We start from the raw sequence: 14,345 nt of genomic DNA, 5'->3' as shown, positions 1-14,345 counted from the left end.
GCTGCCGCCAGCATTTGTGCTGTTAATGGGATGTACATCCAGTGCCAAGCGTCTTCGCAGAACAAAGAAATGTTAATGAAACTTACTAGTGAATTCTAACCTCTGAAAAGCAATGCAAAAATTAACAAAGCACTCCCCACCCTGCTCCATTTGAGCTGTGTTGCAGCTTCTGCTCGTCTTTGCTAAAAGAATCCCATGCTCTGCTCCAGGCACAGATTCTTTCTTCTAGACCTCTATTCCTGCTCCGTAACTATAGGCTACCTCCTGCTATAAGCTCAGTACTGATCATACAACTTCCAGTCTTCATATTAATTCTCCTGTTTAATGTGACACCCCAATATCATAGCTAATTTTATTATTCATTTACAAGAATTATTAATTACTGTTTGTAGTACAGTAGCGCCTATAGGGCCCAGCTGAGATTGGGGCACCATTGTACTACTCATGTAAGAGGCTTACAGTCTAAATAGACAAGACACACAAAAGAGTAGGAGAAAGGAAGGACTATGATTAGAGATTCAGTGATTTGCCCAAGGTTACAGAATCTGTGGCAGAGCTGGGAACTGAACAGAGATCTGTAGAGTCTCAGACCTGTGCCTTAACTACAAACTATCCTGATTTGAAAGCATTATGGCTATTAATGCTGCACTCACCTGATGCTTCTTGTTCACCTCTACCCCGATATAACGCGACCCAATATAACACAAATTCGGATATAACGCGGTAAAGCAGCGCTCTGGGGGCAGGGCTGCGCGCTCCGGTGGATCAGCACGTCAGCATGCCTGGCTCTGACATACTGCTCTGAGCAGCGAGTTAAGGGTGCCGGGCCGGGACGAGGGGTTGGATAAGGGGCAGCGGGTCTCAGGGGGCAGTCAGGGGACAGGGAAGGTTGGATGGTTCGGAGGTTCTGGGGTGGGGCGGTCAGGGGACAGGGAACAGGGGCATTGGATAGGGCATGGGAGTCCCAGGGGGCCTGTTGGGTGTGTGTGTGTGTGTGTGTGTGGATAGGGGACGGGGCAGTCAAGGGACAGGGAGCAGGGGGGTTGGGTAGGGGGTAGGGTCCTGGGGGTGATTAGGAATGGGGGGGTCTCTGGAGGGGGCGGTCAGGGAACAAGGAGCAGGGGGGCTTAGATAGGGGTAGGTCTGGGGAGGAGTGGTTGGGGCAGGGGGGTCTTTGGAGGGGATAGTCAGGGGACAAGGAGCAGGGGGGGGTTGGATGGGTCAGGGGTTCTGAGGGGTCAATCAGGGGGTGGGAAGTGTCTATTAATAATGGAAATGCTCGAGGCCAAAGCAAGTTTGATGTAACACGGTTTCACCTATAACGTGGTAAGATTTTTTTGGCTCCCGAGGACTGCATTATATCGGGGTAGAGGTGTACTTGTCTTTTGTCTATTCTGGCTCCTATTTAAAGAGGTAGGAGGGAGAAGGGTCATTTAGATTTCCTTCTTTCACCATCCCCTTCTAAAAATACTGTTCAAAAAATAAACCCAAGCCTTGAAAGCTTTGGTTGTGCTGGCAAATTACAAACCTTTTTATGAATGGGTTTAAAACTCTCCAGACCTGTTCCTGCCAACCTTACGTACCACCCAAGTAGAGGTGTGACCTTGAGTACCACAGAACAGGGTGAATTTTTATAATATATCACAATTACAGCAACACCTGTGCTAAATACCTTTGTGCTGATCTACTGCAAGAATTCACAGGGTATTCAATTGCCTCAGAATGTTTAATTTCTGCATTGTCAACAAGCCACAGGTGTACACTACATGAGCAGATGAAAATGTGATTTGGACTGGTGTGATGACAGTTCTGAGTCCACAATGCATTTGTCTTAAGATACATTTGTGCATCTGTTAACTCTAGCAAATGACTAAATAGTTTCCAGAGGTATTTTATCACATCGACCTTTTTTTATCTCTTGAGAACATTGGGAAGGGGTCATAACAATATTGGGGAGGCTTGCACAGGACAGGTGAAGGTTGATGTGCACTCTGAGATTTATATGTTTATACCCTTTGTAGAGTTAAGTCCCGATGTATCTCAAACGTATACCCCATTCATTCTAATGGGAGTGCTATAGGCAATTAATTTGAGACAAAAATGGCAACAAAAATGATTAGGGGTATGGAACAGCTTCCATATGAGGAGAGATTAATAAAATTGGGACTTTTCAGATTGGAAAAGAGATGAGTAAGGGGGGGAATATGATAGAGTCTATAAAACCATGACTGGTGTGGAGAAAGTATATAAGGAAGTTTCAGAGTAACAGCCATGTTAGTCTGTATCCGCAAAAAGAAAAGGAGTACTTGTGGCACCTTAGAGACTAACAAATTTATCTGAGCATAAGCTTTCGTAAGCTACAGCAAGGAAGTGTTATTTACTCCTTCTCATAACACAAGAACTAGGGGTCACCAAATGAAATTAATAGGCAGCAGGTTTAAAACAAACAAAAGGAAGTATTTTTTCACACAACCCACAGTCACCCTGTGGAACTCTTTGCCAGAGAATGTTGTGAAGGCCAAGACTATATAACAGGGATAAAAAAACCCTAGATAAATTCATGGAGGATAGATCCATCAATGGCCATTAGCCAAGATGGGCAGGGATGGTGTCCCTAGCCAAATGGATCACTGGATGAATACCTGTTCTGTTCTTTCCCTCTGGGGCACCTAGCATTGGTCACTGTTGGAAGACAGGATCCTGGGCTAGATGGACCTTTGGTCTGACCCAATATGGCCATTCTTATGTTCTGAAATGTGTGACCTACATTCCCCATGCTGGAACTTTCCCATGGGTGTTTCCACTTTAGCCTATCTTTGGATTCAAGATATTTAGTTTCTTGGTATCTGCTTTCAGGGTTTACATATACTTTATTTCTATTTAATTAATATTTTAAAACTGTGCCTCTGCCTTGAAGAGAAAATGATCCACTCCAAATGCAGCAAATGCGTTACTTTTGTTTGAAATAGTGTCTGAACAAATGGCTCAGCACACATTAATCTTTTCTGTTTCTATATCTTCTTGTTGCTTTCCATCTTCAGTGACATTGGTATAGGATCTTTATAGCTAAAATATCATTCACCAAGCACATCTACTATAGTAGTATTTCTGTTGCCTTGGCTATCCTTTTGGAGTGTTGTCTCTGGCTAAATTCTTAGCAAAGCCCTAAGATATCTCTTTACATTTTAGCAACTGTTTTAAAATTATCGTTATCAGGATATACCACTATGGCTGCAGTATCTTGATTTATTCTGCCTGTTGATGTTTGCTTCATGTAACAACAGTATGTGCCCTGTAAATAACATACTGCATCTCAGGAAATGAAAGATGTTTTGAATAAATAAATAATATCCTGCTGACTGCTGAGTCTCCCTGCTTTGGTAATGTAGTGTGTAAAAGAGAGTAAATATAACCCTCCTCCTGGGCATTTCCAGACTGCAACATGCCCTCTCCATTTTGTTGTGGTTAAATATACACCCCATCAGAAGACCAGGGACCTCATTTGGATTGACTTTAGAATTAATATTTCAGATATTGCAATGATATGCCCAAGTCCACCAATTTATGTCTTTTTTAAATCAGGATGCTAGCAGCTGGAATCAGTAGATCTAAGGTCTACTATAGCTTAAAATGTGTTGAGCTACTTGATAGTAATGTTGGTACCTCTGAACACACGAGACATCTGAAAATCCAGGATCGATGTGTGATATTTGCCCCTCTAGTGTCTTCTGCTTGCATTTTAAAAGCTGTGATATGTGATGGCCGCATCATGTTGCATTGGGTCATGTGACATGGTGAACCTGACACATGATCTAATACAAACTGATGAGCATGCAATGCTGAATGAGAATTTAAGAAAATACTTCATTTTTAATAAGAGGGCAGGAGCGAGCAATTATGAGCAGGAAGTGGATTAAGACAAGTGGCTATCTTGGTATAATCATCTGTAATTACATAATTAATCACAGGTTTAGCTTAATAGGTGATATAATAAATGAAAAGGACATAAAATATTAATCTAAACATGTTTAAGTTGGGATGGGTAGTTGCATTAACTTTACATGCTTGGTTTGGATGGGTATACAGAATTATACATTAAGAAATATAACACCTCCCACTGAGACTGAAAACTGAGACATGAATGGTTTGCAAATTTTGTAGCTGAATCATTTTCACAAACTATGGCTTAGGTAAAAGACAGAAATCTATCAAATGTTGTACAGATTAACTTATCACCTAGTTAAATGGGCTGTCAGTCTGGGATGACTGTGCTTGGCAGGGTGAATTCAAATGCATGTAAATTTCCCTGGTGGCTGACTAGCGAGTATGGTGGAGCTGTCAAATGATGACATGTGAAAATACATTAACATTGTTTAAAATATATTTGAAGGGGATAGCTCATATTTTGATAACATTTTCACAGGCAAATGATTTGTATGAGATCTGAAATACCGACCACATAATTCATTCTGCAAGTTTTTTTAATAGTAACTCTTCAGATATGTTTTGTGTTTTAAAAGAAGCCCCCAAACAATTAACAGTTACCACATAAACCGGTTCGAGTCCCATGTGCCATCATTGTATAGAGTCAGTGTTCCGACAGCCTCACTTGTCAGTTTCACTTGATCTTACAAAAAGTGATTAGAAACTTCAAAAGAACCAATTACACAGTCCATTGTGTTATACACCTGTGAATTTTTTTAAAAGCACAGAGTCTCTTGGTCCTCAACATAATTGTACTCTCTATTTTTAATCTCTAGTATTTATTTGGAAGACAGATTTCCTGACTTAATGAGATTTTTCTCAACATTTGAGGAAAACAAAGTATTAAAAGTTCTCTACTGCGTTAGTTTTCCTTAATTCTTTCTTTAGGGTTTAGTGACATCTGAATCATTAAAAGCAAACAAACAAAAAAAAAACCAAAGGATGTTTGTGATGGTCAGTTAGTTTGTTCCCTGTTACATATGTTACCAGAATTCTTCAATGGTAACATAAAGATATAGCTTATACTGGGAAAGGGTCATAGCCTAGACGTGACCAAGTGTTGACTGAGTTGTATGATATGAAAAGTCTTAAATTTTCAGAGGGGAGAGCATAGCCTGGCCTAAAAACAGCAGATCTCACAGTTCAGCAGTCAACCATGGGGTCTGATACATGAAAAAAAATTACTTATGCTGTCAGTTTCTATTATTTACATGATCTTTCTATTGTTCAGCTGGGGACGTGGATGTGCAATTCAGCTAGAAAAATTGCAGATTTACACAGATGGGTACTGGCATGTGACCAGGGTTTAAACAAAATGCATGGGTAAAAATCAAGCATAGACAATGCTGGCGGCTGATTTAAAGGTGAGAGTGTTTACAGATACTTGTTGGTATGTAAGGCTCCCTTCACAATGATGGCTGTGATGATGGGCAAGTATTGTCAGTATTTTGAGTATTTAGACATCTTGACTTACTATTGGGATACTGGTTGTGGGGCTTTGTCGCACCATAAAAAGCCTAAACATAGCTGACATTCTATAGCAAAAGTACTCTTTCAATGGGACAATGTAAAATGACAGACCTTACAGAGGTCAGGAAATAGATCTTTTTCTTCCATCTATGGGGGATGTTATGATGCTGAGAACAGGGGATTAAAAGAGCAGAGAGAGCTTCCTTTCTCTTGTATCTGTTGTTCCTCTGTTTTGTTGTGGACAATGTAATGAAGCATCACTTGCTACAGTAAGATGTGAGAGTTGGAAGATGGAATACAGTATTACTCACAGTCAGTGCAAGTGCAACAATAAACCTATTGCCTATAAAGCTCACTGTAAATTTTGTGTATTAACTTTATGTTCATAAGAACATAAGAATGGCCATACTGGGTCAGAACAAAGGTCCATCCAGCCCAATATCCTGTCTACTGATAGTGGCCAATGCCAGGTGCCCCAGAGGGAATGAACTTAATGGGTAATGATCTAGTGATCTCTCTCCTGCCATCCATCTCCACCCTCTGACAAACAGAGGCTAGGGACACCATTTCTTACCTATCCTGGCTAATAGCCATTAATGGACTTAACCTCCATGAATTTATCCAGTTCTCTTTTAAGCCCTGTTATAGTCCTAGCCTTCACAACCTCCTCAAACAAGGAGTTCCACAGGTTGACTGCTGCTGAGTGAAGAAGAACTTCCTTTTATTTGTTTTAAACCTGCTACCCATTAATTTCATTTGGTGGCCCCTAGTTCTTATATTATGGGAACAAGAAAATAACTTTTCCTTATTCACTTTCTCCACACCACTCATGATTTTATATACCTCTATCATATCCCTCCTTAGTCTCCTCTTTTCCAAGCTGAAAAGTCCTAGCCTCTTTAATCTCGCCTCATATGGGACCTGTTCCAAACCCCAAAACATTTTAATTGCCCTTTTCTGAACCTTTGCTAATGCCAGTATATCTTTTTTGAGATGAGGGGACCACATCTGTATGCAGTATTCAAGATGTGGGTGAGCCATGAATTTATATAAGGGCAATAAGTTATTCTCCGTCTTATTCTCTATCCCTTTTTTAATGATTCCTAACATCCTGTCTGCTTTTTTGACTGCCGCTGCACACTGCGTGGACGTCTTCAGAGAACTATCCACAATGACTCCAAGATCTTTTTTCTGCATAGTTGTAGCTAAATTATCCCATATCATACTGTATGTATAGTTGGGGTTATTTTTTCCAATGTGCATTACTTTATATTTATCCACATTAAATTTCATTTGCCATTTTGTTGCCCAATCACTTAGTTTTGTGAGATCTTTTTGAAGTTCTTCACAGTCTGCTTTGGTCTTAACTATCTTGAGTAGTTTAGTATTGTCTGCAAACTTTGCCATCTCACTGTTTAGCCCTTTCTCCAGATCATATACGGATAAGTTGAATAGGATTGGTCCTCGGACTGACCCTTGGGGAACACCACTAGTTACCACTCTCCATTCTGAAAATTTACCATTTATTCCTACCCTTTGTTCCCTGTCTTTTAATCAGTTCTCAATCCATAAAAGGATCTTCCCTCTTAACCCATGACAACTTAATTTACGTAACAGCCTTGTTAAAGGCTTTCTGGAAATCTAAGTACACTATGTCCACTGGATCCCCCTTGTCCATATGTTTGTTGACCCCTTCAAATAACTCTAATAGATTAGTAAGACATGATTTCCCTTTACAGAAATCATGTTGACTTTTGCACAACAATTTATGTTATTCTATGTGTCTGACAATTTTATTCTTTGCTATTGTTTCAACTAATTTGCCTGGTACTGACGTTAGACTTACCAGTCTGTAATTGCCAGGATCACCTCTAGAGCCGTTCTTAAATATTGGCGTAACATTAGCCATCTTTCAGTCATTGGGTACAGTAGCTGATTTAAAGGACAGGTTACAAACCATAGTTAATAGTTCCGCAATTTCATAGTTGAGTTCTTTCAGAACACTTGGGTGAATGCCATCTGGTCCCAGTGACTTGTTACTGTTAAGTTTCTCAATTAATTCCAAAACCTCCTCTTGTGATACTTTAATCTGTGACAATTCCTCAGATTTGTCACCTACAAAAGACGGCTTAGGTTTGGGAATCTCCCTAACATCCTCAGCTGTGAAGACTGAAGCAAAGAATTCATTTAGTTTCTCTGCGATGACTTTATTATCTTTAAGTACTCCTTTTGTATCTTGATCATCCAGGGACCCCACTGGTTGTTTAGCAGGCTTCCTGCTTCTGATGTATTTAAAAAACATTTTGTTATTACCTTTTGAGTTTTTGGCTAGCTGTGCTTCAAACTCCTTTTTGGCTTTTTGTGTTACTTTTAATTGGCAGAGTTTATGCTCCTTTCTGTTTACCTCACTAGTTCATGCCTTGCATACTCATAAAAACCCCTCAGAATCCATCTTTGAAATTCCCAGGCTTTTCAGGGGACTCACAAATATCCCTTGTATAAACCTGTTTGAAGCTGGCCATTTTGGTTATATCTTTAGGGATCTGTAGAGGAGCCAGAAAACAGCACATCAAAGCAGAATCCAAATTGTGCCCCAATGTGGACAGCATGTTCTCACTGTCTGGTGATACTGAAAGGAGGATAGGAGACATTTGATCTGGGTTTAATCAGGCTTTATTATTAGATGTCTGGACTAATCAGCTGTCAAGGTTCCTCCCCCACTCTGAACTCTAGGGTACAGATGTGGGGACCTGCATGAAAAACCTCCTAAGCTTATCTTTACCAGCTTAGGTCAAAACTTCCCCAAGGTACAAAATATTCCACCTGTTGTCCTTGGACTGGCTGCTACCACCACCAAACTAATACTGGTTACTGGGGAAGAGCTGTTTGGATGCGTCCTTCCCCCCAAAATACTTCCCAAAACCTTGCACCCCACTTCCTGGACAAGGTTTGGTAAAAAGCCTCACCAATTTGCCTAGGTGACTGCAGACCCAGACCCTTGGATCTTAAGAACAATGAACAATCCTCCCAACACTTGCACCCCCCTTTCCTGGGAAATGTTGGATAAAAAGCCTCACCAATTTGCATAGGTGACCACAGACCCAAACCCTTGGATCTGAGAACAATGAAAAAGCATTCAGTTTTCTTACAAGAAGACTTTTAATAAAAATAGAAGTAAATAGAAATAAAGAAATCCCCCCTGTAAAATCAGGATGGTAGATATCTTACAGGGTAATTAGATTCAAAAACATAGAGAACCCCTCTAGGCAAAACCTTAAGTTACAAAAAAGATACACAGACAGAAATAGTTATTCTATTCAGCACAATTCTTTTCTCAGCCATTTAAAGAAATCATAATCTAACACATACCTAGCTAGATTACTTACTAAAAGTTCTAAGACTCCATTCCTGGTCTATCCCTGGCAGAAACCAGCATATAGACAGACACAGACCCTTTGTTTCTCTCCCTCCTCCCAGCTTTTGAAAGTATCTTGTCTCCTCATTGGTCATTTTGGTCAGGTGCCAGCGAGGTTACCTTTAGCTTCTTAACCCTTTACAGGTGAGAGGAGCTTTCCCCTGGCCAGGAGGGATTTCAAAGGGGTTTACCCTTCCCTTTATATTTATGACATCAGCAGATACAAGTGTACAGTTCAGGTAACCCCATGTTTATTCCATAATTGGCCGGGGGCTTCTACCAGATCCCCCTCTTTTTCCATCCAGGTCCCTCCAGCAAATCCATTGCAGGGACCTTACCATTCTCCCTGCAACCCTTTGTAGGAGGGTTAAGGTGGGCTATAATAATGGGGGTTGGCTCCCTGCCGTACCAATCACAGGAGTCCCCGACCGCCCCCTGTTCACTCCTTTACTGAACACCTCTTTTTAAGTAATTTTCCAAGCCATTTATCCAGTCTCTGTATGCCTTTCCTATGGAGTACTTGCACTGGACATCCACCACAAGGAGGTGCCAGCCATTAGCTTGGCTGCCTCCTCCCCAAATGCAGTCGGGTTCCCAGACATCTCATAATGTCCTCTTTTATATCAGTCAAAAACATGACAACACCTAAGTCTGACAGGTGAACCCCATCCTCCCGAAACAACTGGTGCCCCATATACTGTGCCAGGATGTGAAATTACTGCCCCTCCTAGGGTCCTGAGGAATTTGGTCACCTCCCTGTTCACCTCCTTGCCTTTTCTACCCTGGGGGAAGGGGTTCATGGCTTCCCACTAGACCCTGTGCTGAAGCAGGTCTGACCATACAATGTTAACTCCTGGAAAAATTTCAAGGATCAGCCTCAAGTTCCTCCTTGCTCTGAACATTCGTTCCACCCCTTTAAGCATTCCCCAATCATTTTTTCTCCAAGGTGTACTGCAATTATATCTTGTGGCCACTGATGGGCCCACACAGCATACAGCAATGGTATCACTGGATCCCATAACATGCCTCTCTTTGCATGCTGACTGAGTACTGCTTCACCACCGAAGCCCAGCTGCGAACACTCGGGCAATTTGAACGCATCCTATGCACCCAAAAGACAATACTGTGCCCGAAGATTCACACCACCATCTGCATGGCCAGTCATCCAATATCTGTAATGAGATTACAACAAATTAATACTGACTTACCATCTGAAGTCTTACATCCTTTCATTGTGCGCCCAAATGCCAACACTCGATTGCTTGAATAACCTCTGCTCCCATACCTAGCTATGCTGCTGCCATTGCTGCCCCAATTCTGAATGAGTGGGAACCAAATTCATGGGCTGGCAGCCCCAACCTTGGCAGTCCCCATCTCAACATGGTAACAAATTGATATGTTGTGAGGGGACTCCCATCACCATGCATAAAAAGGAGGCCTTCCCCCTTTTGCTCTATTGCCAGGTAGGTCTTCAAAGCCTAAATGGGGCAGACCCCAGGGTTCCCACCCTCCCAGAGGATAACAAATTCACTCCAGCCGACTTGATCCGTCTTTGACCTTCGCAAGTGTAATATCACTGAATGCTCATGTCATTGTATATCATGCAGTTCCAAAGCCCTTCTCCCAGAGTCCCTAATGGACCCAGGTACTAGCTCTCTGATCATGAAAGCACCAAATTATGCTATCAAGAAAGCTGCCCTGAACAAGGCCACCTCCTGTCTACTCTGACACATGGCACCAAGAATCTGTGTGAGATCCCTGAGCACGTAAACTGTAATGAGACAATGGGAATCCTCCCCAGGGGCCACTGGTACTTGACCACTCTGCCAAAATCCTTCAAACTAAAAAACGACTACAAGGATCTGGATCACCATTTAGCCTACTGATGAATGTAATGGCAGAAAGGGGATTCGAGACTGTGGAGGTGCCAGTTGACGGGTTGCCAACAACAGCATGTACCGCAGTACCTGTTCCTCTGTAATGGGCCATATTGTTGACCGGCCTTCCTGAGCCTGAAATTTTATGACATCATTAAAACTTCAGTTATAGCTCTGCCACGTATGCGGAGCAACTGATCTCCAGACCACACTGACACCAAGCCCATCCTACATCAAGGTTCCACAGCGCTAGCGTCATCTGCCTGAGAGCTGGCTGGCTCCTGGTGCCGGCTTTAGAAGTCTGTGGATCTGAAAATGAGATAAGGCATCTGATATGCCATTATCAATCCCAGAGAGGATATAGAATATCAGGGTTGGAAGGGACCTCAGGAGGTCATCTAGTCCAACCCTCTGCTCAAAGCAGGACCAATCCCCAAGTTTTGCCCCAGATCCCAAATGGCCCCCTCAAGGATTGAACTCACAACCCTGGGTTTAGCAGGCCAATGCTCAAACCACTGAGCTATCCCTCCCCCCAATTCAGATATGAAGTAATGTATATTCCCTGGAGCCTTCTCGGGGGGGCCAAGCCTCGGGGGAAAAAACCCACACGTTCTCCAGAGGCAATTGATTTAATGGCCTGGCCACTCTACCCCCAATTCATTCCTGCAAAATTATTGTCTTTAAAACATACCCAAACCCCACCCCTGACTTTAATTATTATTTTACATAAAGGGGATAAGAACCCCCCATTAAACCCATCCCCCAAATTTGACCCATCTGCTTTGCTGGTGTAGTCCCACAAGAGGCTCTTGTCTATTCCATTGCTTTAAGCTGGCCCCTTGCACAGGCTTGCATTCTGTCACCCACATCCCATTCCTGCAGGGCCTAACCTACGGGTGGCCTTTGTTCTACAAAACACATTTTGCAATCATGCCTGAACGTCCAGATGCTGCAAAAAAACCCCAACAAAAAACATCAACTGCTATGGTTAAATGCATGCCCGTGAATGTACTGTATGCATGCCCAATTATACTCAGAGAAAGGCAGGAAAAACTAACTGTTTCCCAAACCTCCTACAACCCAAAAAGGAGTGTCTTAAAAATAGTTACAAAGAAAGCACAAAAATCTAATCAAATATCTTGCTTTTACTGTTTTATTGTTAAACACCAATGCAAGATTGGGCATTTTGCCAAGATTTTACCCTTTAAAAGGCAGTGTGAAGGTGCACTTCCTCAGGACTAGGCCTGAGCGAAATTTTCTGGATAAAACTTTTTTTTTTTTTGGCTGTAAAATGCAAATTCAGGTTGACCAAAATATTTTACGATTTCATATCAATTGTGACAAATTGTTTTGGCTGAAACTTAAAAGCAAAAAAGATCTTACTGGGCTATTGGCCATAAAGGAGGCATCACCATCACACTATGGTTTCTGTGAATTTAATCCTTCATTTCTTTTGCTTTTGTTCCAAATACTCCAAATGGAACATTTTGTTTGATCTGAAACAATTTTTTCTGACTTTTTGGATTTGCTGAAAATTGTCCAAAATATTTTGTTTCTGGTTGAACCAATTTCTTTTTTTTTTTCTTTGAGAATTTTCAGAACTGTCAAAGAACCGAAAAATAAGTTATTTGCACAGCTTTAGCTAGGACCAGCCCAGAAAAAACTCTTTTACTGCAAGAGATAAGTAATCTGGTACTGGCCCAAACCAGTAATTTATTACTTCCCTCTCCACGCAGGCCAGAGTGTTAGGGTGGTGACAAGACTCTGCTCGTTTCCCCACCACTCGCTACATTCTCCTCATCCAGCTGCTCAAGGTTGAGCAGCAGCCCCCAAAGCCTGGCCTGCTGTGTCTCTTGTATGTAGGCTAGAGAGGCCATGCTGGAGAGTAAAGGGGTATCTTACTTGCCCTGATGTTCCGGTGTGTCTATGTAAGGCACATGACAGTGTTCTTTTGAGGTAGCAGCACAGTGTGGCAGAAGTTGTCAGTAGTAGTGAGGAGAGCATCAAAGCTGCTGATTGGTTGGAAGACAGAATAATGAGATGGGGAACAAAGTACTTAAGTGTGGAAGAGTGTGTAATAGGGTAGGAGGAGAGCACAAGCATATGTCAAGTTGAGGGTTAGGACAGAGATCATCATCATTGAGGAAGTGGAGGAAAAGGAAAGGACACAAGTGAGTACAGAACAAAAGAAAAGGAAGGAGGCAGTAAGAAAAAGAAAGATTTTAGGAAGAGGTAGAGTTCATGAGAGCAGACTAGGAGAAGAAAGGGGGGGATGATGGAGGTGAAAAAAGAAATGAGGGCTGAGAGAAAGTGGAGCAGGTAAGGCAGAGAAAAAGGCCTGGTAAAAAGGGCAAAAGATTCCGTGCTCATGCCAGTGGTAAAACAAACCTCCTGTTATCTTATCTTGCAGCCACACACATTTCCACTTAAAACCCTGTAAAATGTTTTTACGGGTGTAAGTGTATTTCTTTAGGATGGGACTATATCCCAGAAGGAGACATGTCTTCATGAGTTGCCAGGGTATTTCACACATTGAATAGGTACATAAAATCCATTTAACTTGTTAGTGAATCAATTGCAGTTCCCCTGGTGTTGCACTGATGTACAGACACTTCCTCTCAGAAAGTGGGCAAAGCTGTCTATGCACAGACAGAAAAGGAGCTCAAATAAATTGGTTAGTCTCTAAGGTGCCACAAGTACTCCTTTTCTTTTTGCGAATACAGACTAACACGGCTGTTACTCTGAAACCTATGCACAGACATGTTCCCTCCTCCTCATTGTTAAACTTTATTCAGTTTTATTAATAGGGGAAAAAAGAGCACAGAAAAAACTAGCGCTCTCATTTTCTTATGATAAGAAAGAACAAAAAGCATTTTTTTTTTTTGCTTTGCCACGAAGGGTGAGCAGAGATAGTAGTAGACTTGGACTGATTAATGGTTTTTTAGATTTGTTCTAACATGTGGAGATCTAATGGATGAACTCCCCCTGGAAAGTAGGGGAACTAACAATTCCAAAATCTCTGTGCATAACAGTGGAAAATGTATGACCTTTGGAATACAAAAACAAAGAAAGCCATAAGAAAGAAGAAAGGAAAAAAGAACATTTCTAATATCATAACTTTACTTTTACACCAGTGCCAGAACCCAGACCAGTGATGGCATGTCCCTTTTCAGTCTGATTGTCCTTGCCAGGACGGTTTTATATATATATATAAGCAGGGAAAAGCAAATGAGTGGAGGTTATAATATAAAACAGGCTTTCTTACCTTCTCTTACATCCTTTCTGTTATTTGCTTTTGCTGTTTACAACACTAATTCCACTCCTTTCAATAGGTAAATTATACTTGTTTTGTGTGCACATGAATGTCAAGTCACTGTTACGCTACTTTATCACTTATACCCACTTACATCTGTTTTCTGACCAGCTGATATGCAATTTATACCACTGCTTTCACTCCTGCAGAGTTTATATTCAATACATATGAAAGTAGCTATTTCTGGGGTAAATGTCCATATTTTTTCAATGGGGAATTAGCTCCTGAGGCTGAAACAAAGTAACAACTGAATGTTTTGTACTTTGATATCTAATGAAGTGAGCTG

The 14,345-nt window shown here is 41.6% G+C and overlaps 1 long non-coding RNA gene across 1 annotated transcript; it reads right to left on the bottom strand.

The window, feature by feature from the left end:
- Nucleotides 1–8,765: 8,765 nt before the first annotated feature.
- On the bottom strand, nucleotides 8,766–14,117 carry LOC140914941 (uncharacterized). Its single transcript, XR_012160046.2, has 3 exons — nucleotides 14,012–14,117; nucleotides 12,649–12,758; nucleotides 8,766–10,041 (listed from the first exon to the last, which is right to left on the bottom strand). It is a non-coding gene; the product is annotated as an uncharacterized LOC140914941 (long non-coding RNA).
- Between the last annotated feature and the right edge of the window lie 228 nt (nucleotides 14,118–14,345).

This window comes from Lepidochelys kempii, chromosome 7, assembly GCF_965140285.1.
Source record: "Lepidochelys kempii isolate rLepKem1 chromosome 7, rLepKem1.hap1, whole genome shotgun sequence".
NCBI classification, from domain to species: domain Eukaryota; kingdom Metazoa; phylum Chordata; order Testudines; family Cheloniidae; genus Lepidochelys; species Lepidochelys kempii.
Note: the sequence above shows the minus strand (reverse complement) of the source record. Positions and strands in the feature narration are given on the sequence as shown.